General features: G+C 46.1%; 1 long non-coding RNA gene across 4 annotated transcripts in view; it reads left to right on the top strand.

Annotated features, from left to right (window-relative positions):
• The window catches only part of LOC137544802 (uncharacterized), a 44178-nt gene extending 21715 nt beyond the window's left edge, over positions 1-22463 (top strand). For all 4 annotated transcript variants that reach the window (XR_011025922.1, XR_011025923.1, XR_011025924.1 and 1 more), the window contains exons 5-6: positions 10192-10321; positions 22001-22463. This is a non-coding gene — a long non-coding RNA (uncharacterized lncRNA). The remainder of the gene's footprint in view (positions 1-10191; positions 10322-22000) is intronic.
• Positions 22464-24536: the final 2073 nt, after the last annotated feature.

Genomic DNA, 24536 nt, shown 5'->3' with positions numbered 1-24536 from the left:
GAGTACAAGCGCAGCAGCATTGGACGCATAAAGTTTGGATTGCCTGTACAGAGGACACTGCTTGCAGCTCGGACAATTTCCAAGTACTCTTATCACATTGAGCGCAGCGATACTACTGCATTCAGTACTGACTGACATGCTGCACCATGTACTGACTGACATGGTGCCCAGCATACTGACTGACATGACATGGTGCACAGCGTACTGACTGACATGCTGCACAGAGTACTGACTGACATGCTGCACAGAGTACTGACTGACATGCTGCACAGAGTACTGACTGACATGCTGCACAGAGTACTGACTGACATGCTGCACAGAGTACTGACTGACATGCTGCACAGAGTACTGACTGACATGCTGCACAGAGTACTGACTGACATGCTGCACAGAGTACTGACTGACATGCTGCACAGAGTACTGACTGACATGCTGCACAGAGTACTGACTGACATGCTGCACAGAGTACTGACTGACATGCTGCACAGAGTACTGACTGACATGCTGCACAGAGTACTGACTGACATGCTGCACAGAGTACTGACTGACATGCTGCACAGAGTACTGACTGACATGGTGCACAGTGTACTGACTGACATGTGACATGGTGCACAGTATACTGACTGACATGATGCACGGTGTACTGACTGACATGGTGCACAGTATACTCACTGACAAGATGCAGAGTGTACTGACTGACATGGTGCACAGCGTACTGACTGACATGGTGCACAGCGTACTGACTGACATGGTGCACAGCGTACTGACTGACATGGTGCACAGCGTACTGACTGACATGGTGCACAGCGTACTGACTGACATGGTGCACAGCGTACTGACTGACATGGTGCACAGCGTACTGACTGACATGGTGCACAGCGTACTGACTGACATGGTGCACAGTATACTCACTGACAAGATGCACAGCGTACTGACTGACATGGTGCACAGCGTACTGACTGACATGGTGCACAGCGTACTGACTGACATGGTGCACAGCGTACTGACTGACATGGTGCACAATATACTGACTGACATGGTGCACAATATACTGACTGACATGGTGCACAGCGTACTGACTGGCATGGTGCACAGCGTACTGACTGGCATGGTGCACAGCGTACTGACTGGCATGGTGCACAGTGTACTGACTGACAGTTTCTGGAATGTGTCTGCAACATCTCAACCAAATAACCGTGTGTGCTACTGCTCAAAACAAGAGCAATTATATGGTAGAAAGAGAAAGCCCAGCAGCAAATTTTGAAAAAAATATAACAAAAATCTTTATTCAACATTAGGTATAATAATAATCACAATATTGATGATTCAATAAAGAATAAAATGATTTAAAAAATAACTAATAAATGTTCCAACATGATCCCTGCTGCATACGAAACAATCACTCTAAATGCAATATATTGTATAATGACACAATGCTGCTGTCAGATATAACACACCACAGTAGGCTCAATATTGAACCCAACAGGGGGATAACCTCCGTAGTGATGTCTGTGCGCGCTGAGGCAGCGCGGCCAGTCAGAGAGGAGGGGCGGCGCTTCCTGCAACTGGACCAATGAGGGGAGAAGGCTGAACACAGGCGTGTATTTATACACGGCCTGAACATAGTGCGGCGTGTTTTTATATAGCCGCCATGTAAGCCACAGTATCCGTGAACAAGCACCAGTGAGGTGTGAAACAATTGTTGAATCATCCGTGGGCTAACTGTGTGTGGGTCATCAGACTGGTGAAGTATCGCATTTCCTTTATATGAACTGTACTGCTTTCTACATATTTTTTTTATCACAAGTGGATTAAATGGTTACCACATCATCGGTGCCCATGTGTTGTTTTGCTGAAGTGGAAGATTGTTGATCTTGTTTTCTTGCACATGGCAATGGCATCTGACACTTTGCGTGTCAGAAATCTATCAGGGGTGGAACTTTCACAATCATGCATTGAGGTCTTGCAGAAGGGTTTGAACTTTGTGGTCACTGGGTCATTTGATTTCACAAGATTCGAGATTGATCTCTATAAAAGCATATGCAAGATGAACATCTATAGGCTTTATGGAGCAGGAGGTGAAACCCCAGTAAGGGAGGGAATTTGGAATCTTGGCTTTCAACCAAATTGGTGTGTCGCTCTTAATGACCTACAAACCCTCTTTGCGGAAAGTCATACAGAAGATACAACCAAACTGGGGAATGTATTGAACTATCATGCCTGTAAATCTGTTGCCCATTTCCCTCCAATGGCAGGTTCAGGTTTGGATACCTTCCAAAAACAAGTCCTGCAGGATATTAAAGCAATTATTTATCTGGAAGATAAACAAAACTTCTCTGCTTCTGAATGGAAAGCAGTGAAATGGTTGAGATCTCACAATTAAAAAAAGAGGACAGGGGGGGGGGGGTGTAACATTGCTGTGATGAGAATGGACAGCTATGTAAGGGAGGCCTTGAGGCAGCTTGAGGATAGTTCTACCTATGTCAAATTGAAGGCTGACCCCACTTTTCAGTACCAACAAAAGTTGAGAAACCTTTTGAGATCTGGGGTACAACAAGGCTTTCTTGACCCTAAGTTGGGAAATGATTTGTTCCCCCAGTTCCCAAAAAGACCTGTCATCTACTTTTTGCCTAAGGTCCATAAGTCCATTTCTTGCAAAATGGGAGGCAGTGTACATCTATGGGGAACGAAACCCCTATAGATGTGATTTGAGGGCATGGTCCAGGTACGTGGACGATGTGTTGGTAATTTAGAGGTCCACCAGGGACCGCTTTAACTCCTTTTTGGAGTATCTGCACCAAAATGAGATGAATATGAAATTCACAGGCGAATGGGGCGATCAACAGGTCACTTTTCTTGACCAAGAAGGTTCGGGGGGGGGACGATAATCACCAAAGCACATAGGAAGAGCACAGCTACAAACTCGGTCCTGCATTGTTCCAGCTATCATCCAAACCATGTCAAGACCTCTGTCCCATATAGTCAATTTTTGAGATTAAAAAGGAACAATTCCAAAAATGATGACTTTGAGACTCAGGCAAGTGAGATGTACGATCGTTTCCTAGAGAGAGGGTACGATGCTTTTGAATTAGAACAGGCTTTGGAAAAGGTACGGGACATCAGCAGATTGGGACCCTAAAGAGTAGTCAGAGATAGCGTGATGACACATTTGCATTTGTGTTTGACTTTTCCCCAATGTCAGGTAAAATTCATGAGAGCATTCTGAGGAATTGGCACTTACTAGAACAGGATGAAAGATTAGGTCCCAAGGTACTACAGCCCCCAATTATGTCCTTCCGACAGGGTAATTGTAACGATTGTGGAATCGTATTCGCGGTCAGCGCACCAGACGTGCGCTGACGCGGCGGATTTCCTCCACAAGCGTATATTTGAGGACACCCAGGCTAGGTGCTATGCACCCGCAGAGGGCAATTCCCTCCGGCAGATGGCGCTGTGGAGTGCAGGCGAACACAGTCGCTGCACAGCCACAGATGCCAGACGGGAATTGTACAGATCCAGGACAAGGTACGATCAGGCAGGGCTGGATAGCCCACAAGAAACGGAGCAAAGGTACAGAACCAATGTGTGTCCACCAAACTAGTCGCCACCCAGCGACGGTGAACACACAACGGCGGAAACGAAGTGGGAATGCAATCGCAAGAATGGCGATTGCCGACAGAGACCCAAGACTGAGCAAAACCGGGCACGAGGGTAGCAAAGGCACAGCAAATACAATGAGGAGATACGGAAAATAACAAACGCTAGCTAACCGCGAACACCGCACTCATTCGCAACAGTGCACGCGGTTATGCGCGGTCTCCACGTGATAAGCACAATAGAGACAAGCACGCCTACCTAACCATTAACAGACAAACATGAAACAGAGGACGCGAGCGCTTGCTTAACGGTTACCTCACCGAGCCTCCAGCAAGCGTAGCAGACAAGACAGACACACAAAAACAGGGACAAGCGAGAGATAGGATCCACAGCACTAGCGAAAAGTGGCTAGCGCGATCCAGGTACAGAGTAGCAGAACAGAAGGATCCACAGCACTAGCGGAAAGTGGCTAGCGCGATCCCAGGAGACAGAACAGAAGGATCCACAGCGCTAGCGAAAAGTGGCTAGCGCGATCCAAAGAGACAGATCAGAAGAGATAGCTGGTAGCAACCGCTGCACCAGCTATACTCCAAGAACAGAGATCAGAACCATTTCCTGTCGACCACCGTTGGGACAGGACAATAGCAAAAGAACAAACAAACAGATAATACAACCTGACTGGGCTAGAAGGGGAGCCTAAAGCAACCCCCAGGAATTAACTATACTAGATAGCAACGGCTGACACTCCAGCAGTGTCCTTCAGGAACAGACCATGGAATGGAAATGACCAGCAAAGCCTTCTGGGAAACATAAAGCTCTTATAGTGCCAGTCATCAAAGAAGGCAGGTAGGGGATTTGCATAACGAATGTATGCAAATTCCCCAGCAAGAGAACAGACCAGAACTTGCAATGGAAAGACAGGTCTCTGTTCCAGAGTCCTGCAGCATGCAAACCTAAACAATGGTCAAAAGGCTGCCTGCCTGTGCAGGCAGCTGAGCGGATTCTCACAGTAATACCCTGGGCTCCATGCTAACACAAAGTGAATTTGTGAGGCAACAGTCTCATACAGGGGTGAGCCTGGGGTGCCTGGCACCTGGGTGCAAGATTTTCGCTGGCGCCTTTGGGAGAGGTTAAATTAACCACGCCCAACCACATAACCACACCCATGTCCTGCCTAATCACACTCACACTTTCCACCTCTTTACGCATGCATGTGATACCCCATTCCTACCCCTCTTCCATGGGCTTGCTCCTGGCTGGCTTTGGCTGCCTGCGAGCCTGCTAGTCTCTGGACTGACCCAGGCTGAGATGCTCTGCTAGTGCGAAGCAGTCACACACTGCGTATTTATGGCTGCATGCGGCCACCCTACTCTTGCTCGCTGTCGTTGGCTCCTCCCCCAGCCAAGCCCAAGCGTGAGGTGGGCTGCCTGTATCTTTCCCGTTGTGCCGCGCAGCCTGCCAGTGTTGCCAACCTTTCACGTTATTTTTTACAGACAAATACCTAAAAATTTACTGACAAAAGATTTTTACTGACAAAATTTCCCCACTAAATGCACATAAGAGACAGCGTTTCACCAGTAAATGCATATAATGACAGACAGCTTTTCACCAGTAAATGCACATAACAAGAGACAGCTTTTCACCAGTAAATGCACATAACAAAAGACAGCTTTTCACCAGTAAATTCACTTAACAAGAGACCGCTTTTCACCAGTAAATGCACTTAACAAGAGACGCTTTTCACCAGTAAATGCACATAATGACAAACAGCCAGTGTGCCTAGTATATGGAGCCAGGGGGTATATGTGCCCAGTATATGGAGCCAGGGGGTATATGTGCCCAGTATATGGAGCCAGGGGGTATATGTGCCCAGTATATGGAGCCAGGGGGTATATGTGCCCAGTATATGGAGCCAGGGGTATATGTGCCCAGTATATGGAGCCAGGGGGTATATGTGCCCAGTATATGGAGCCAGGGGTATAGAGACCCCGTTTAGTGAGTGAGTGAGTGAGTGGGACCCCCCCTAGCCGCCGCTACCCCCTCACCTTGCAGCAGCGTCAGACCTCGATCAGCGGGCGACCCGACCAGTAAGAGGGCGCCGGACGCACCCGCTCTATATGCGGAAGTGATGTCACTTCCGCATACCATTGCGGCAGGCTAGGTCCTAGCGCCTGCACTACTGGTCGCCGCTTGATCGAGGTCTGACGAGGTGCCGGCGGCTAGAGGGAGGGAGAGAGCGGCGGCCACAGAGGGAGAGCAACGGCCGGGCGGCGCCTCTCAGAGACGGGTGCCTTGCACCCGCCCAGGCTCGGCCCTGGTCTCATACATGGCTTGATGGTCGCAGACCTAGTGCAAATTTTCAATGTGGGCATTGTCCCACATGCAGTCATGTGCTAAAAACCAACAATATAAGGTTGGGATCAGTCCATTTCCAAATTAAGAGTTTCATCACATGTAGGACCGAGTTTGTAGTCTATGCTCTCCTGTGTCTTTGTGCGTATTTTTACATAGGGTAAACCACACGTCCAATGAGGGAACGTTTGGTGGAACATGTAAGAGCAATCCATAAGGGTGAGGGAGGTGTTCCCAAATTGGTTCAGCACTTTTTGGACAACCACCACGGCGATCCATCCCACCTGAGAATAGTGGGTTTGATCGCTGTGGGAGTCCCCAGGAGGGGAGGTGATCGGGACAAAATTTTGTCTCAAAGGGAATCCTATTGAATCTTGAGAACTGAAGCTACAGCTTGGGTTCAATGATAGGAATGAGTTATGTGTATTCTTGGAGAAATAGGTGTGTGGGAATTGGCTTGTGGGTGGGGGTGGGTAGGGGTAACCCTTAAAGTCACTGTAAATTTGTAGGTTTGATCTTTTTTTTTCATTGCCCTTGCTTTTATATTCCAACTTTAGTACTTAAGTATTTATATGCAATTTAGATGCTACCCCTTTAATTCCCTTGAGTATGTTGTGTTTGGCCTGTCAACCCTTGTTCCAGGTCAGGGAGGAGTTCTAGCCCCTATGGATGACGTGCACTATTGTATCCTGCTGCAAATTTCGTGGGGGATTGCGTGGCACACACCAATCGGGCAGTTTCTGCCCGTTACCTTGGTAAGGTCTCTTCGCTTTAGGGCTTGTTGGTTCCAGTCGCTCTCCGTGGTGACGTCAGTGCGCGCTGAGGCAGCGCAGCCCGTCAGCTTCCTGCAACTGGACCAATGAGGGGAGAAGGCTGAACAGAGGCGTGTACTTATACACTGCTTGAACATACTGTGGCGTGTTTTCACATAGCCGCCATGTAAGCCACAGCATCCGTGAACAAGCACCAGTGAGGTGTGAAACAATTGTTGGATCATCCGTGAGCTAACTGTGTGTGGGTCATCAGACTGGTGAAGTATCGCATTTCCTTCATGTGAACTGTATTGCTGTCTACATACAGTGAGTTGCAAAAGTATTCTGCCCCCTTGAAGTTTTCCACATTTTGTCACATTACTGCCACAAACATGCATCAATTTTATTGGAATTTCACATGAAAGACCAATACAAAGTGGTGTACATGTGAGAAGTGGAACGAAAATCATACATGATTCCAAACATTTTTTACAAATACATAACTGCAAAGTGGAGTGTGCGTAATTATTCAGCCCCCTGAGTCAATACTTTGTAGAACCACCTTTTGCTGCAATTACAGCTGCCAGTTTTTTAGGGTATGTCTCTACCAGCTTTGCACATCTAGAGACTGAAATCCTTGCCCATTCTTCTTTGCAAAACAGCTCCAGCTCAGTCAGATTAGATGGACAGCGTTTGTGAACAGCAGTTTTCAGATCTTGTCACAGATTCTCAATTGGATTTAGATCTGGACTTTGACTGGGCCATTCTAACACATAGATATGTTTTGTTTTAAACCATTCCATTGTTGCCCTGGCTTTATGTTTAGGGTCATTGGCCTCAATTCACTAAGCTTAACTCCTGTCTTTAATAACTCTTCTGAGCTGTTTTACAGTTACCACAATTATATCACCATGGCGATAACTGTAAAACAGCTCAGAAGAGTTATTAACCACTTTGTCCTTCAATACAGTATATGCACGTCAGCTGTGGCTCTCTCCAAGCCACAGCGACGTAGATATACTGACCTGCTTGCAGCCCTGTTGTGCAGGAACAGGTGCGCTTCAGAGTGCACCTCCCGGCACTAACAGCTGCAATACTAATTGGTGAAAGGGAAAATGTTCCCTTGTAGCCAATTAGTAACCCCCCCGCGGATGAACGATCCCCGCTGTAGCAAACAGCGTGATCATTCATCTCTCCCCTCCATGGTCGGATCTGCTAAAAGAAAAGGATCAGAAAGCAGCCCGTCTCACCTTTTCCTGTTCCAGCGACCAGCCTGCAGCCCAAGCCTCCGATCGCCGCTCTGCACGCAGCCCTGTGATGCCGGGTACCGGGTCCCGGCTTGATGACGTCATCAAGCCGGGACCCGGTAACCGGCATCACAGGGCTGCGTGCAGAGCGGCGATCGGAGGCTTGGGCTGCAGGCTGGTCGCTGGAACGAGATAAGGTGAGTCGGGCTGCTTTCTAATCCTTTTTTTTAACAGATCTGGCCACCGAGGGGGCTGCCTAGGTGGGGGGTGGGGGATCTGGCTGGCTCCTATGGGGGTGTGTGGACCCCTGGTGGGGGGTGGGGGGTAAAATGTGCAGCTGGGGGGGGGGGGGAGACAATAAAATAAGAGGGGGTACAATTTTAATTTATGTGTATAATTTTATACTGGGGGCAGATCTGGCTATAATGGTGGGGGGCCCTAATCCAGGGTGCACCCGCTAATCCTGAGGGCGCATCTGGCTATAATGGGGGACCACTATTCCTGGGGACACATATGGACACATGAGGGGCAGCAATCCTGGGGATACATCTATCTATCTATTCTATACCTAGATCATTTAGGTGTCGTGAGTAGGGATAAAGTTATGGCTGATTAAAAAGGGACACCGCTAAAGCGTCAAAACTGCTCTGGTCAATAAGGGGAAAACAAGGTCTGGATGCGAAGTGGTTAAACACAGGAGTTAAGCTTAGTGAATTAAGGCCAATGTCCTGCTGGAAGGTGAACCTCCGCCCCAGTCTCAAGTCTTTTGCAGACTCCAAGAGGTTTTCTTCCAAGATTGCCCTGTATTTGGCTCCATCCATCTTCCCATCAACTCTGACCAGCTTCCCTGTCCCTGCTGAAGAGATGCACCCCCGAGCATGATGCTGCCACCACCATATTTGACAGTGGGGATGGTGTGTTCAGAGTGATGTTCAGTGTTAGTTTTCCGCCACACATAGCCTTTTGCATTTTGGCCAAAAAGTTCAATTTTGGTCTCATCTGACCAGAGCACCTTCTTCCACATGGTTGCTGTGTCCCCCACATGGCTTGTGGCAAACTGCAAATGGGACTTGTTATGCTTTCTGTTAACAATGCCTTTCTTCTTGCCACTCTTCCATAAAGGCCAACTTTGTACAGTGCATGACTAATAGTTGTCCTATGGACAGAGTCTCCCACCTGAGCTGTAGATCTCTGCAGCTCATCCAGAGTCACCATGGGCCTCTTGACTGCATTTCTGATCAGCGCTCGTTCGGCCTGTGAGTTTAGGTGGATGGCCTTGTCTTGGTAGGTTTACAGTTGTGCAATACTCCTTCCATTTCTGAATGATCGCTTGAACAGTGCTCCGTGGGATGTTCAAGGCTTTGGAAATCTTTTTGTAGCCTAAGCCTGCTTTAAATTTCTCAATAACTTGATCCCTGACCTGTCTTGTGTGTTCTTTGGACTTCACAGTGTTTTTGCTCCCAATATTCTCTTAGACAACCTCTGAGGCCCTCACAGAGCAGCTGTATTTGTACTGACATTAGATTACACACAGGCGCACTCTATTTAGTCATTAGCACTCACCAGGCAATGTCTATAGGCAACTGACTGCACTCAGACCAAAGGGGGCCGAATAATTATGCACACACCACTTTGCAGTTATTTATTTGTAAAAAATGTTTGGAATCATGTATGATTTTCGTTCCACTTCTCATGTATACACCACTTTGTGTTGGTCTTTCATGTGTAATTCCAATAAAATTGATTCATGTTTGTGGCAGTAATATGACAAAATGTGGAAAACTTCAAGGGGGCTGAATACTTTTGCAACCCACTGTATCTTTTATGACAAGTGGATTAAATGGCCACATCATCGGTGCTCATGTGTTGTTTTGCTGAAGTGGAAGATTGCTGATCTTTTTTTCTTGCACATGGAGGCACGAATTTCTGGTGGCGGGGATTACTGTTACCCGTTGAGAGGTGTTTCCACAGTAGGCTCAATATTGAGCCCAACAGGGGGAGAACCCGGGTTCAGTATACAACCTAGTGTGATGCAAGACCAATAAAACAACACCTGTGCTGACTGACATGATGCACAGCATACTGACTGACATGGTGCACAATATACTGACTGACAGTGATCACAATCATTTCTGACTTACAGACCATATCTATGATATTAGGACATTCATTGGTGGTTCATTGAAAATAAACTTATAAAAATGAAAATATTTTTAAGTACTTTTCCCTTAACATAGCAATAGTTCAGCCTCCTTATCCGTCCTTTGTTCAACTCATTTAATCGTATGGTGTCCACAACAAGTATGACAGATCTTAGAGAAACCTCTCTGGAATGGCTGGACCAGCATTGCTCCCTACCTGCACTGAGACCAAGTGAGTATATGGTGAAGAATGGGTTACCAAAGCATGTATGTTGGGGCAGTGTTAGACCCCATTCACACTTTCGTTTTGGCATGCAAATGGATCGGATCAGGACCGGATCCAGGTCGGAACCGTACGGCTCCGATCCGGATCCGGTCCGTTTGCATCAGGAATGCATCAGGCTGCCATCCGGATCCATGTTGTAAAAATAGCGATAAAACTATTAAAATTGTTGGGGTCAGCAGAAGGTGCACCTGTAAAATCAGGTCCTCCGCTGTGTAGGCCTCACCTCCACCTCCAACATACTGCCAAACAGCTCCAGCACGTTAGTCACTGCTGCTCCACTCCAGGAATGCTGGGCCATGTGTCCCCATCCGAAATGGCCGCTAGAATACGCATAGGAAGTGGGTTAGAACGTCAGGTGTTTGTATCCAGTGTGTTCTGTGCTTTCCGTTCCCCATTGGTTTCCATTACCAGATGGTGCAGTCAAGATCCGGTCCGGGTGCGTTGGCCGGATGATCCGGACCCGAAAAATAGCGCATGTTGGAAAAGTGTCCGGATCCGATCCAGCTCTGTTCTGTACGGAACGTACGCATGTGAACGTCCAAATAGACTTTGCTTTGCTATGCGGAACGTACGTTCCGTTTGTACAGTATACGGTCCGGATCTGATCAGGCGAATCCGGACAGCGAACGCTAATGTGAACCAGGCCTTACTCTTGGACACAGACACACCATGATGAGTAGATGGGAGAGAACATCAGTACGTGTAATTTAATGCATTGAGAAGCAGTTTACAGTGCAACTACTGAAATATTGAACACAAAAGTCAGTAAGGTACTGAATATGTGCAGCACATAGTAATACACATGTTAAGACATGCACCATTTAACGCTTTCATTAACAATATATTAAAACAGCAATGCACGTTATGCAACATTTCACCCCCTGAAATAGTCATTGAAGACTGTTGCATGTGAAACTAGAACAAGTAAGGGAGTCCCCGATGCTGAAGTTCCTTCAAGTGGTGCAACACAGCCGACAGTTTGTACAGGGAGCAGTACAATTCAACACGTGGTCATGAATGAGATGACTGGACCATGTAGTACAAGAGAAGTCTGTGGCACTATATGCCACTGTATAAAATCTAAGCGTTTATTCAAATGGTCTAAAATGACTATCTGGCAGGGCCGTTGCTTGCAGACTGCATGTGTTCGGTGGCATATAAGAGACTCTCTGTGCCATCAGTTATTTTGATACACTTATTTGCAAATCACAAGCAAATATTCCGACCACCTGTCTCTCTTTGATACACCCTACTTTGTATGTTCGATTAACGCGTATCTGGACAAACTTGGAATTTATTGTATCTAAAGCTGGCCAGGGCTGGCTACACCCCATCAGGTGTGTGTGCGTGTGTGTGGGGGGGAATCAGCACAGACACCCTCCTGTGCTTTACTGTTACATCCAGGTATTATGATAATTTTAGACCATTTAAAAAAGCTTTTCGTTTATATACAGTGGCGTATAGTGCCACAAACTTTATCTTGTACTATAGGGTCTACTCACTTCATGACCAGGTGTTGAGCCCCTTGAAGTGATCCAGTGTATTGGACTGCATTTGCTGACTGTTATTGTTTTTGTTCTGAAATTCCCACAACAACATTTATTGAGTACACTTATCAGTTCATATCACTAGCTGACTCATGATCTAAGTTATGTTGCCACATTCTAGGCCCAATTTTTGGTGAAAAACGATTACCTACCAGTTTGATTTTTGGGCTGTGACTAGTGTAAATCCCTGCAAACACAGAGAGGAAACGCACAGTGGCGTAGCTAAGGAGCTGTGGGCCGCAATGCAAAGTTCTACATTGTGGCCCCCCAAGCACTCTATACATAACAATTGATACACGCACCAAAACCTGCCACTGGCAACTACAGTATTTGAGGTACAAGAAGGGAGTGGAGAACAGTTTCTTAAAGAGACTCCGTAACAAAAATTGCATCCTGTTTTTTTATCATCCTACAAGTTCCAAAAGCTATTCTAATCTGTTCTGGCTTACTGCAGCACTTTCTACTATCACAGTCTCTGTAATAAATTAATGTATCTTTCCCCTGTCAGACTTGTCAGCCTGTGTCTGGAAGGTTGCCAAGTTCTTCAGTGTTGTGGTTCTGCTATGAACTCCCCCTCCCAGGCCCCTCTATGCACACTGCCTGTGTATTATTTAGATTAGGGCAGCTTCTCTCTGCTCTCTTATCTTTTACAAGCTGGATAAATCATCCTCTGAGCTGGCTGGGCTTTCACATACTGAAGAATTACAGACAAGGGCAAAGCTGTTTGCAGAAAGAAACGAGCAGCCTGAAACTTCAGTGCATGAGAACAGGGGGGAAAGAAACACACAAATTATCTCTCGAGATTCAAAAGGAAGGCTGTATACAGCCTGCTTGTATATGGATGTATTTTCTATGTGTGGACATACTGTACATCAACCTACTTCCTGTTTTGGTGGCCATTTTGTTTGTTTATAAACCAACTTTTTAAAACTGTTTTTAACCACTTTTAATGCGGCAACCTACTTCCTGTTTTGGTGGCCATTTTGTTTGTTTATAAACCAACTTTTTAAAACTGTTTTTAACCAATTTTAATGCGGCGAGGAGCAGCGAAATTGTGACAGAGGGGAATAGGAGATGTCCCCTAACGCACTGGTAGGTTTACTTTTGTGCGATTTTAACAATACAGTGTAACGATTGGCCATGCAGATCGTGGTCGTGACTGGAACCTGACTGGCAGATCCACGATCTCTGCATGGCAATCGTTTTGGTTTAAACAAAACCAGAAGATCACAATGGAAATACTGACGTCTGCACAACAGAGTAGAATAATAAATGTGTTTTATTTACAAAAATGCAAGTGAACAAATGCAGATCACCATACACATACAATATACAATCAAACAACACGTGGTGCACCACAAATACCAGAACCCTGACTATCTAACTATCTATACAGCAACACACACACAATATGAGAATATATACAATATATACAGACACGTCTCAGCAGAATCAGCACACGGAAGAATAGTCATACAAGCCAAGATCAATAACCAGAGAATAAAAGGTACAAGGGCAGAAGACAGAGAATAGTCAGACTAGCAAGGATCAAATACCAGGAATACAGAATATCAGAGCAGAGTTCAGGAGCACAGGACTGGATGGCCAGAGTCACAACTGCAGCAAGCAGACAAACGGAATGACCTAGCAATGTGCTGCTAGGAAGTCCGGCCTTAAATAAGCAGCACATTGCTCAGGTGACTGGCCAGAATCTCCCACAGTTCCATCTGCTGGTGAGCCGAGGAATTGCCCCGCTCCCAGCAATATGAGAGCCATCTGCTGGTAGACAGCGGAAGTCCACCTCAGTGCTGCCACCAGCAGGATGACACAGGCACAGATCCTCACAGTACCCCCCTCTTTAGGAGCGGGCTCCGAACGCTCCATACGATCTCCAGAGTTAGCCCCACCTGGGTCCCAATAGAAAAACCGAGGCTGGGTGGGCAGGGAGGGAGAGAAATCGAAAAACTTTTGGAACCCATCAGGATCAAGAAGAGCCAGAGCAGACTTGAGATCCGCAGGAACACCGTACTTGGAAGCAACAACTGGAACTGTGGACTTGGAAGCAACAACTGGAACCGTGGACTTGGAAGCAACAACTGGAACCGAAGACTTGGAAGCAACAACTGGAACCGAAGACTTGGAAGCAACAACTGGAACCGAAGACTTGGAAGCAACAACTGGAACCGAAGACTTGGAAGCAACAACTGGAACCGAAGACTTGGAAGCAACAACTGGAACCGAAGACTTGGAAGCAACAACTGGAACCACAGACTGGATACCCTCAGAAGCGGCAGCAGACTGGATACCCTCAGAAGCGGCAGCAGACTGGATACCCTCAGAAGCGGCAGCAGACTGGATACCCTCAGAAGCGGCAGCAGACTGGATACCCTCAGAAGCGGCAGCAGACTGGATACCCTCAGAAGCGGCAGCAGACTGGATACCCTCAGAAGCGGCAGCAGACTGGATACCCTCAGAAGCAGCAGCAAAGTCGCCAGACTTGGAAGCAACAGCAGAGTCGCCAGACTTGGAAGCAACAGCAGAGTCGCCAGACTTGGAAGCAACAGCAGAGTCGCCAGACTTGGAAGCAACAGCAGAGTCGCCAGACTTGGAAGCAACAGCAGAGTCGCCAGACTTGGAAGCAACAGCAGAGTCGCCAGACTTGGAAGCAACAGCAGAGTCGCCAGACTTGGAAGCAACAGCAGAGTCGCCAGACTTGGAAGCAACAGCAGAGTCGCCAGACTTGGAAGCAACAGCAGAGTCGCCAGACTTGGAAGCAACAGCAGAGTCCTGTGACATCTGAGCAGTTAACTGAAAAACTTCAGGTAGTGCTGCAGGCAGATTAGCAACAGACTGAATAGTCTCGGGCAGGGCAGCAACAGGCTGGATTGTCTCGGACAGGGCAGCAACAGGCTGGATGGTAAACTGGGTGCCCTCAAGTAGTCCAGCAGACCAGGCACTACCAGGAGAAGCAAGAACAGTAGCAGGCCGGGCACCATCAGGAACATCAGTCTGAGCACCATTAGGAGCAGGATCATCAACAGACTTGGCACCTACAGGAACAGCAGCAACAAAAGTCTGTGAAGGCTGGGCAGCAGCTTGCATAACCTCAGGCAAAACAGAAGACGGGATAACTTTAGGCAAGTTAACAGGTTGGGATGCTTCAGACAGGACAGCAGGCTCAGTAGTTTCAGACAGGACAGCAGCCTGTGTAACCTCATGGATCTGGACCTTTGGTTGAGCTCTTGGCTGGACCGTTGGCTGAGCGCTTGGCTGGACCGTTGGCTGAGCGCTTGGCTGGACCGTTGGCTGAGCGCTTGGCTGGACCGTTGGCTGAGCGCTTGGCTGGACCGTTGGCTGAGCGCTTGGCTGGACCGTTGGCTGAGCGCTTGGCTGGACCGTTGGCTGAGATCCCGATACAGTTTGTGCGGACTGGCAATGAAACGGTGTGAACTGAGCCTGTGCGGACTGGGAGCAAAGTTCCGCAGGCAAGGAGCAAAGTTCCACAGGCAAAGAGCAAAGTTCCACAGGCAAAGAGCAAAGTTCCACAGGCAAAGAGCAAAGTTCCACAGGCAAAGAGCAAAGTTCCACAGGCAAAGAGCAAAGTTCCACAGGCAAAGAGCAAAGTTCCGCGGGCTGGATGCAACACTCTGCGGGCTGGATGCAACACTCTGCGGGCTGGATGCAACACTCTGCGGGCTGGATGCAACACTCTGCGGGCTGGATGCAACACTCTGCGGGCTGGATGCAACACTCTGCGGGCCTGGCAGGCTGACCCACTGTCAGCAAACCTAGTCCATGAAAGAGTCCACAAAGAAAGGCGAAGGACTGCTCAGGACAGACTGGAGATTGCTGAGGACACAAATCACCTGGAGTCTGCATGGACTTGGTTGAAGTCTGCATGGACATGGTTGAAGTCTGCATGGACATGGTTGAAGTCTGCACGGATCGGGGTGAAATCTGCACGGATCGGGGTGAAATCTGCACGGAGCTGGATGAAGTTTGTATGGAGCTGCAAGGAGTCTGCACCGACCTGCATGGAGGCTGCACACGACTGGAATCGGCTGGAGGCTGCACACGACTGGAATCGGCTGGAGGCTGCACACGACTGGAATCGGCTGGAGGCTGCACATGCTGAATGGAGTTGGTAGGAAAGAATTTTTTCTTTTTGGATGATGACTTGTTTTCTAATGATTTTTGCCAGGACCAAGGTGTGGTTCTGACTGCAGTTTGCAATGGAGTTTGTACAGATAACTGACATGCAGGTTGTGAACTCTGGACATAAGGGTTATCAGAGAGAGGATGAGATTGAAATTTAGAGGAAAGAATTTCTTGCCAGATGGCAATCAAAGCAGAGGCAGATTCATTCTCACACAAGGCATTAACCATCAGAGATCTTACTCCACAGATACAATTCCTAATAAACTCCTCATTTTGTTGCGAATAGAATGACATAAACTGTTCCCCATCATTCTTCAAATAGCCATAATAAGCATTGATCTCTTCTGCAGTAAAATCAAAACTGACTCGATTGCTGCAATCTCTCCACTCATTTGATTCCTCAATCACATGCCTGCATGCATCAAATGACAAGATTTCCTCCCAAACTTGGATCAGGGCAGAGGCGGCTTTCTGCGGACACAATTTGTAACCACTCATCCTTTTCACAGCATGCACATATTTCAGCAGACAAGAACTTTCCATTTTAGAATAGTGGTTTACAAAACTTTTCCTATCCTTCTTTAAATGATCAAATAGATAGTTAATATCTGCTGCACAAAAGACAGGCTCTAAACGAGATTGGTTCCTAACTGGCAGAGAATTTATTTGTCTATTAATAGAACTTGACTGAACTACCTCAGAAGCAGAATCAAGACTGGACTGGATTGTAACAGACAAAGAACCAGTTTGTATTTTATTCTTTGCTGTCACAGAACAAGGTTTGCATTGGGAAAACAACATCTCTTCCCAGGCAGACATTAACAAGGAGGTTTTTTCAAATTTGCATACTCTTAAATCAATTAATGATTGAAGAGATTGGACACAAGCTTGCATAATATTTTTGTCTTTCTTGGAGTAGAACTTAAAGAAAGATTCCCTGTCATTTTCCAAAATAGAAATCAAAATGGTAATATCAGATGGACTAAATGGAGGATCAAGAAAATTATCCTTGGATAATTTACTTTTAAACAACCATTGAAGGACCTGCAGCAAGTCCTGCACCTCTTCTGCAGACAAAATTTTCTGATTTACATAGTTTTGCACTAACTCCAATAACTGCTGAAGCTGCTTTCTGGAGTAAGCTGCAAAATACATGAAGGAATAACTTTTGTTATCCTCAGCCAGCAAGACATAGTAGTACACATCATCAAAACTCCAACTCTTTGTACAGATAGATGAATCTGCAGTATTTCTGTGATCAATATATGGGTAGGCTAGGTCATTCTGTAACGATTGGCCATGCAGATCGTGGTCGTGACTGGAACCTGACTGGCAGATCCACGATCTCTGCATGGCAATCGTTTTGGTTTAAACAAAACCAGAAGATCACAATGGAAATACTGACGTCTGCACAACAGAGTAGAATAATAAATGTGTTTTATTTACAAAAATGCAAGTGAACAAATGCAGATCACCATACACATACAATATACAATCAAACAACGCGTGGTGCACCACAAATACCAGAACCCTGACTATCTAACTATCTATCTATACAAATCTATACAGCAACACACACAATATGAGAATATATACAATATATACAGACACGTCTCAGCAGAATCAGCACACGGAAGAATAGTCATACAAGCCAAGATCAATAACCAGAGAATAAAAGGTACAAGGGCAGAAGACAGAGAATAGTCAGACTAGCAAGGATCAAATACCAGGAATACAGAATATCAGAGCAGAGTTCAGGAGCACAGGACTGGATGGCCAGAGTCACAACTGCAGCAAGCAGACAAACGGAATGACCTAGCAATGTGCTGCTAGGAAGTCCGGCCTTAAATAAGCAGCACATTGCTCAGGTGACTGGCCAGAATCTCCCACAGTTCCATCTGCTGGTGAGCCGAGGAATTGCCCCGCTCCCAGCAATATGAGAGCCATCTGCTGGTAGACAGCGGAAGTCCACCTCAGTGCTGCCACCAGCAGGATGACACAGGCACAGATCCTCACATACAGATTCTCTTTAATGATTCCCACTATCCAAAGTATCTATAGAAGTGATTATTATGAGCACAGGACCAATAAAGAGCTAATACTGCAGTTGAGGGAGGGCCCCTCTAGCCCAAGGGCCCCAATGCGGTTGCAACCTCTGCACCCCCATTGCTATGCCACTGGAAACACACATTCCATGCAGACAGTGCCCTGGACTGAAACCTGAGATTCTAGTGCTACAGGGGGAGAATGCTAATCACTTTGCTGACCATTTCTCCACTGTGCTGCCCATGCATGATATCTCGGGTTACACTTTGTATATTGCTGGCCTTTCATTTTCATAGTATTGTTAAAACAGCCATCATACATAAATCAGCTTAGTGGGTAAACCAGGATATCCAGGAAGCAGGAAAAACACAGACCAGGAGCCAATGGTGTGAACTGTTATGTAACACCTTATAAAAAGTTGCTCACACTTTTTGGGTTGCTCTCAGATGCAACCACTAATGTATCCTACAGGAGAATCCCGTTCCTGCTTGGTTGTGGTAACTGCCCCTCAGTGGTTGCTCTCTGGGATGTAGACTCCTTGATGGAGGGAGATTACCAGTAAACATACAACTCCAGTCCCCACTGGGAGAAAACTACAATTACAACCTTTCAATAAAGGTGTAAACAGTAACAACTGGTGGGAGGAGGCGTTATAAAAACGGATTAATAAGAATAGGTGGTTGGCTTACCTCTCCTGATGAAAAAGCCAATCGTATAGGAAGAAATTTTTGTTGCACAATAGTAGACAAGCAGGTGCTTTCCTGCTTCCGTCAATAAAGATTGTGCCTGGTGGCTGTGGGGACATGGAACAGGTGCCTCTTATAAAGCAGGAAAGCACCTGCGTAACGCATTGTCTACTATTGTGCAATCAGAATGTGTTATACTGCTATACAATTGGCTTTTTCAGGAGAGGTAATGAAAAAAAACACCTATCCTTTTTAATCCAAGTAGGAGGATGGTGCACAGGGACAGTAGACACGGCTCTCTGGAGTGCTCTAAGCCCTTGCAAGTTCCAACATACCTCAAGAAATAGAAGAGAGCGGCTGGGCACATCCAGTAAAAAATGCCACTTTACTAGAAATCGCTTATAAAGTTCCACAATACTACAGCAACAGACCGCTGGGAGAGAGAGCGGGACAAGCATGTAGGAAGTCGACAGCTGTTTCGCACTCTCACAAGGAGTGCTTCATCAGGACAAACGAGCTCCCCCAAACATACCCTTTAAATAGTGTACTCACTCATTAAGCATGAAAGATAAGGCAGGACGACATTGCAGCACGTCCAGAACCACCGTGCCGGCACTTCCAGGACACCGATGCGTTTCAAGAGCTGGAAACCGGAAGTTGTCACTGACCCGACCAGCCAATAGGCTGTCAGTATGCAGGCCAATCGGGCTCATAGCGCTAAAAGTGGCGGAGCTCACCACATCATCAAAACCTACCCACTGTCTTTTTGGGGGGCTCGTTTGTCCTGATGAAGAACTCCTTGTGAGAGTGCGAAACAGCTGTCGACTTCCTACATGCTTGTCCTGCTCTCTGTCCCAGCGGTCTGTTGCTGTAGTATTGTGGAACTTTTTAAGTGATTTCTAATAAAGTGGCATTTTTTACTGGATGTGCCCAGCCGCTCTGTTCTATTTTTTGTGGTATCCTTTTTAATCTTTTTTTTTTTGCACATCCTCCCACCAGTTGATCAATTTCTTTGGTGTGAAAATTATGTGGAAAGGAACAAAGTACTGTTATGTCCCTTACGTAATGTGCTAAGCATAAATTTGAAAAAAATGCGAGCTAATTTAAGCGCAACGTTAAATATCAACAATGATAACAAAAACGGTAAATAACAATTTAATTGTGGTATTACATTATCGATAAATTTACCGATAATGTTGAACCTAACTATAACCTAATCCAGGGGTCCTCAAACATTTCACATACCCTCAAACTTCTGGGGGGCACACAGAGATCATACAGCAATTTTACCATACGTATGTTGATATGCATTAATATTATTGTTTTTATTTATAAAGCACCAACATCTTCCGTAGCATTGTACAAAGTACAACACAAAAATCGGGGAACATATATAGATGAGAATTTAAAGACACTGTACAGTCATGACATCCTGTATTACAAGTACAAATACATACAGCTGATGTGTGGCTTGAGATATCACTAAAATTGTTAGGTGTTCATATGGTGAAGTTCAGCATGACCCGTGTTAACTAGGTAATGCCAGCATTGCTAGGGTAATGCACATTATAATACTTGCATATTATTATTGTAATTATTATTGATTTATAAAGCGCCAACGTATTATGTGGCGCTGATAGCGTGCATTACTCAAACAGCCTACGTAACCCAGGTGATGTGGACTGCGCGACGCACTCTGCCTTGTCAGCGTAAGCGACAGAAAAAAATACTGTGCATTCTGTGCCCACGGCAACTTTACTGAACTTTTGTGAATATGGCCTATAAATTCTACAGTATTTCAACAATGCCTTTGAATGTGTCTCCACCAGGTAGAGTGTAACTGTTACTTGTGTAGAAAGAGGAAAAAGATCTGTAATACAGACTTTATTATTATTATTTATTTATATAGCGTCAATGTGAGGGATAGCGGACCCGCTGCCAGCAGGCATGAGACAGCGGGCTCCGCTTCCCGGACTCTCACCGCCGGCGTGTCACCGAGCGGGGCTGTGCGGTCGGCGGAGTCCGTATGCTCGGCGGACTCCGCCGTGCAGTTGCCGTCTGTGGTGTCCCTGTCGCCGGCACTCACCCGTCGCATAACGCGCACGCACGCAAGGAGGCAGGATCTTTATGCCTCGAGACGGGGAGTCAGCTGACCAGGCTAGTCAGCTGACTCCATCTCCACTGGGGATTGGCTGGGGCTCTGGGGCGGCGCAGGGCAGCTCATTTGCTACAAGTAGGACTTGCTAGTCAGTAGCAAGTTGTCTGCTGTCGTGAATGCACTTCTGTGTTAGCGCTCAGACCTTAGCTCAGTGCCCTGGTGTTGATACTAAGGATTTCACACCTTAGTTAGGATTGTATTTGATATTATATCTGTGTTTTGACTCCGGCTATCCTTGACTACTCTCTCTCTCTCCGCTATTGTACCTCTGCCTATCTGATCCTTGTTGCCGACCTCTGCCTGATTACCTGTGTTTCTTTTGCTGGGTGTCCAGAGGTTAGCAATATATCCGTATTATCGGTGATTCTGCAGATCGCCAATAATCGGGTATATATCTGCATTCTTGGCGATACTGCAGATCGCCAATAATCAGATTCTCTGTGTGTGCTGACACCGATCGTTACAGCCAGCATCTTTCATAGTACTGTACTTAGTACAAAACAGACAATAATAGGGAGCATAAATACACAGGTAGTTCAACAGTACAATGAGGATATCCAGTAACACAAGTACAAAATATATACACAGTTTATGTATGGTTTCAAATATCAGCAATGCTGGTACATGTTAATTTAATAAAGTACAACAGAAATAGGAAACACTAAGGGAGAACCCTGCCATTGCAAGCATTGTAAGACATTAGGTGAGGAGGAGACAAAAGCAATTGGCCAGACCTTCAAGAGTTTACCTTTACATCGGTCAAAAGTGTCAGCCGAGTCCTACAGACTAGTGAACAGTGCCAAATCATATAGTTATATTGTCTTCAAAGATGTAATTGATTGCAGCAATGTTAACAGGTTGTGGACCCAATGATGCAAAGGAAATAATGTAAAAACCTACACTATTGAGTAAATCACAAAGCAATCCTTTAGGGGTGTTTTTGTATTTACACTATATAGTTCATGTAGAATGGTATTACATTTAGTACTCTTCTTGAATAACTACTGATACCTTTTTTGTATTATTTCAGCGGTATTAAGTGCTTTATGCCAGCTTAGCACCTCTACGTCCATTCTGACTGATCCATCACTGATACCAGAGCAGGCCGTGCAAGCAGTCACGAGAGGGGAGATTGGAGATACCTTCTACTAGAAAAGCCAGACATCATCCATCTGGACTTCCTATGGTGGCCTTAGTAAGGAGCTCTGGGACATCGCCAACATAATCTCAAGAGTCACAAAGTGCCTGCGCTCTGTAAATGCAATTGTGAGCTCTGTGAGCCAGTGTTTTATTTCCCTATTCTTGCTTTATATACCCAGTGTTAAAAATTGTTCTAGTTTTCCATGTCTGTATTTGATGATTGTCCATTCAGTTGTTGAGTTTTATGTTGTCTGTTCAACTCACTAAACTGTTGCCAGAGTATTATATACTGTAGATTACAGTCTTTTTTACAACAACATTCAACAAAGAAATAAACTTTGGTCTGTGATTTACGCACATGTATTGAGACTTCAGTTGTGTTGCTGTTATGACACACCAACACAAGTAATAAGGAATATACACAATTGATGGATTGCTGTAGTAGTTGTCATTTTAGCATGAATCCACAAAACAGGTGCACTTGAAGCCTCAAACTTGGGAGGTTAGTCATCCAATAGTTTTCTTTCTGACGTACTGAAGGCTCAGCGATTAACAGTAAAAATTTCTGTCTGTCTGTTTGGAAGATCTTGGAAGCCGCGGGGGTAGTATGGTGGTATAATTAAAATGAGTGTAAAGGTTCCCATACATCTAGCGATTTTGGCGCCCGAAAGACAGAACTTTCTCTGATCGAATCAGATTGGAGAGAGATCCGCTGGCCACCATAAACCTCAGGCTGATTCCCAATTGTTTTCAGCATGAAATCTTTAGGGAAACATCCTTGTGACTCGCCTCACTGACCCCCCAAAATGTTAGATGGACACACCCAAGGATGGCTGAACACAACGCTTAACGACCATTGACTTCTGGCTTCCATTGAATGCAGTCCGGTAGCAGCATTTGTAACCACATGCATGCCTGTGTTTGACACATGGTGCAGGTATACAGCAGCAAAGAATTGCCTCATGCACTGTGCTCAGCTGTACATATACAGGTCTAAGAACAACATTGGTACCTGAACTACGGCTTGTAAGGAAACCTGAGGGCCTGAATCGCTTTGGAAAAGCAATTTAGCAGTGGCGTTGTTGGGCCATTTTCTTGTGTAAATGAAATTTAAAGTACTTGTTCCATCTCTCGATACACATTTCTGTTGGCTTCCAGGTGCTTAGCCCCGCCCCCAGCACAAAAGGTCATTGGTGAGTCTCTATTTGGAGATCGAGGAGCTCATATGATCTCTTGTGCTAGGGGGTGGGGCTAGGGCCTTGAAGCCAGCAGAAATGGATATTGGGAGATCCAGAAAGTAGTTTAAACTTTATTTAGCAGCATACAAAAGAAAAATAAATGCACATTGGAAGCACTGTACAATCGCCATCATGAGATTGTACAGTGTTTCCTGTCGTCACACAAATCGCACTGGAAATCACTAGCAAACCCTAGAAAAACAAACACTTAGCATTTGCTACAATGATTAGCGATCTGGAGTGGGCCCCAGGCCTAAGTGAGAAGAGTATGGAATCTGTTCTCTACGATGTGCCAGATTCCTGGCTGCCAAGCTGTTTGCTTTCAGTAGTGTTTAGGTCACACACCTGCAACATGTATGCATTGAGTGGAATCAAGATTATTCAGCTTGTACTTGGTCAATGCCTCAAAGGGCTCATTTACTAAGATGTCTCCAGAGATCTTGAAGCACCTCTAGAGGGGACGTCACAAATGGTTCAGCAAACCTGGTGTTCTTCGAGCCGATTCACACGGGCCTCGGCATGCATGCAGAAAAGCATTTGTCATCTTACGGCGGCTTACGGCATTTTTCATCCCCGCAGGCCCGGCCGGGCTTTTACTTTTTATGCCCCTAGACCAAGTATGCAACTCCCCTTTCTTGTGCTGCCCTCCCATTCTGTGTGCAGCCCCTCTTCCATGTGTATCATCCATGTACAGCCACCCCTTTCTTTCAGGAACAGCTCCCTTGACCATCAGTTTTCTTTTTTAATGCATTGCTCCCCATTTTCAGCCTCTCCTTTCATAAGCAGCAACCCCTCTTTCATGTCCAGGTGCCCCATTGGCCTGCAGCCGCCCAAGGCCTGGACCTTTGTGCTCTTACCAGAAATCTGGCACTGCATACAGGAGGACACAGAGACCCTGGAAAGAGCATGTTGCTTTCTGGGTCGTCTGAAATGAAAATTTGGGATCAGAACACGGCTGCCAGTAGAGGCACCGCCCTTTCACCTTTGGGCAGGACTTTAACAACAGGTGCCGTGGCTGGCAGTCAACATTGGTGTGAACTGCTCCTTACAAATGTCTGCTATAAGGTGGTCGATTGTAGCCTTTTCCTGGATCATACTGAACTATAGTAGTGGCTGCTGAAAGGCAAGTAAATTAGTAGTTGAGTGATTGCAGTCTTATGCAGGTACCCGCAGTGAGTGCCTTTTTAA

Source organism: Hyperolius riggenbachi, chromosome 2 (genome assembly GCF_040937935.1).
Source record: "Hyperolius riggenbachi isolate aHypRig1 chromosome 2, aHypRig1.pri, whole genome shotgun sequence".
Lineage (NCBI taxonomy): Eukaryota > Metazoa > Chordata > Amphibia > Anura > Hyperoliidae > Hyperolius > Hyperolius riggenbachi.
This window is presented reverse-complemented; position numbering and strand designations above follow the sequence as displayed.